Genomic DNA, 2,756 nt, shown 5'->3' with positions numbered 1-2,756 from the left:
GACGTTTTTGTCCGTCTATTTAAGTCGATATACCTACAGATTTTTACTATCACTATAAGTTTTACTTACGGATCAAGTCTGTCACTATAAGTGTTTATACCTATGGATTTTTTGTGTAACTATAGGTTTTAGTAATATTAGTCATTGTCGCAGGTATAAGGCTAAAACTTATACCTTCGGTTTTTGTCCATCACTATAGGTGAATGTTAATTTCTTATACCTACAGTTTTGTTCTATTGGTATAAATAATGGTGATATTAAAAGAACCATATATATACTCAGTTCCATTTCAACATGTTTTAGTGACTGACTGTAATATGAAATCATAATATGAAATATAATGGAAAAATAAATATCTGAACAAATCATTATATTTGAAATTAAAAAAGTCATACAATCCAATAAAGTACATGAGTTAAATATGTTCATCTAAAAACAACATATCTACATATAAGGTAGACATAAAAAGTGTTATAATCCTAAAAATTACACAATTTAGATCAAGTCCATCTAAATTGATACAAACTATATTTCCAAAAAAAATCAACATGTTCATTTATCAGTTTGTTGCATCAAAATGAAATTATTTGTCTAACCTTCACCTGCAAAGAATAAAAAAGATATCAAAAAATGAATAAAATAACCCAATGAAAAAATCTATTAATCCAAATTGTTATACCATATTCATTATCTTCTTTAAAATCTGAATTTGGAGAACCAAAAGAAGTCGGGGTAGTAAAAGAATCTTGAACCTATTGAAAGTGAATGCAAAAACGTACAAGTTAGTGAATTGTTTTAGTATTACACAAATTAGTGTGATATATTTTATTCGTAACTGAAAGTACCATATATAGTTATATGATCTCATAGTCAACTAAATGACAAGTATCCAATGCATATAAATCAGAATAGTCAAACAATACATAACATAATAAACATAACATAGATATATATATATGTATATATATATATATATATATATATATATATATATCAACATACCATATTGTTGCTTCCATGTATGAAAATTGAAGTTACTGAACCATACCAGACCAGTTCATAAAAAAAAAGATTAAGAATTAACTTTAGTAGAGATACTAAACTATATCAATCAGTTCACAAAAGTCATACAAATAGAACATGAACTTCGAAAATTAAATTTAAGGGGATTATGGTAAACCTATTTTGTAGCTTTTATCATGTCATCAATTGCAATGCTCTTCTAGTTGTTTGATTGAAATTAGGATCAGGGAATGAAGTCATAGTGATATGAACCATGACCTGCATGAAAAATACAAACAATAACTAGACACAAGTCGTTATAACAGATCACCTTCATTGGTACATGACTCTAGACATTCTAATAGATCACCTTCATTGGTTAATATTCCTAGAGTTAATATGAAGTCACATGGCCTGCTCTTTTCCTAGATCCACTTTTGCATAGAATGCAATGTGAAGATGCATGCATATGTTCTACTTAGTTAAAACTAAAAAAAAAGAAATTAAGCAAAGAGAATATGTTTAATAGTGTCACTTACTAAGATCTACTTTTATTGTCATGGCATCACCTCTGAAGTTGCAAGAACCACCACTTTGCTTGAATTTCTGAAAGTAGTTTTTGAAGGCATATGAAGCATGGTCCTTTAATGTGTTTGGTAAATATCAAGGCTGCTTCTCTTGAATTTTACTACAATATGCACCTCAAACTCCAGATGCCCAGTTCAACGCTACGTGCAACTCATCATCACTACTTTGCTCATCGGCTACACACGCATCAACTGCATCAAAGGAATGCACAGTTACTGATAAGTGACACAAATACAACACAATACATTGATACAGGAAAAGATTCATAAAATTAATGACACATATCTTTGATGAAGAAGTATCTAAAGCAAACATAAATTTTTGTTTACCTGTTTTTGGTGAAATCATGGACAAGAAGAGTAGAAGACTTGAGCAACCTTAACCATCACAGAATCTTCCTAAACAATATGCATTCATATTCAACATTATACTTGCTATTCGCCAACAATAGAAAACACTACGAAATGAATACTCTACTTCCAACAGAAAGGCTCCATAAACTTCTAAATATGATTTAAATTCATGTCACCAGTTCATATTAAGAGCAAGAAACTTCAACAGTAACAGAGAAATATAGAAACACTTTACATAAGAAACATACAATGGTGTGCCTTTTATAGGCACGAGGAGGACCGTATGGGCCCCTTTCCAGACCGCCCAACACCCTGGTCTAGCGGTTTGGCACACCCAAAGCTGGTGGGTCAGCAGCTTGTCACACCTTGGCCAGCTAGCTTGGACAGCCTATTGTGGGCTATGTTACATGCATGTTGATACTTCCTACTTGGTTGTTCAGAACATATGTCATGCATGAGGTCATGTGCTTGACCTTCAAGTAATGAATAGGCAAGTTGCTTGATAAGTGGGCAAGCTTTCTTCATGGCTATGTTTGGTCGACCTGCTTGGACGCCTAGCCCCCTTGTGCACCACGCCTGGCTGCCTAATTCCTTCATGGTGAAGGAACCTACCTTTCTTCAAGCCGGAGTAACCTTTGTTCCATAATTCTTGAGTTGATTTTAGTTGGTTACTTGGCACTTTTGGCATGATTTCTTCAAGTTTAGGTAAGCTTTTGAGTTGTGCTTTGCTTTGCATACCTAGCTTAGGTTTATTCAAGGTGAGATAAGGTACTTTTCTTCAAACCTAAGTCATCGTTTTTTGTGATAAGCTAA

The 2,756-nt window shown here is 32.8% G+C and overlaps 1 long non-coding RNA gene across 1 annotated transcript; it reads right to left on the bottom strand.

Annotated features, from left to right (window-relative positions):
• LOC109329507 lies at positions 500–2,193 on the bottom strand. The gene is made up of 5 exons (XR_002105541.1): positions 1,920–2,193; positions 1,542–1,781; positions 1,181–1,281; positions 680–752; positions 500–602 (listed from the first exon to the last, which is right to left on the bottom strand). It is a non-coding gene; the product is annotated as an uncharacterized LOC109329507 (long non-coding RNA).

This window comes from Lupinus angustifolius, chromosome LG16, assembly GCF_001865875.1.
Source record: "Lupinus angustifolius cultivar Tanjil chromosome LG16, LupAngTanjil_v1.0, whole genome shotgun sequence".
Lineage (NCBI taxonomy): Eukaryota > Viridiplantae > Streptophyta > Magnoliopsida > Fabales > Fabaceae > Lupinus > Lupinus angustifolius.
The sequence above is the reverse complement of the archived record's forward strand: the minus strand, read 5'-3'. Positions and strand labels throughout refer to the sequence as shown.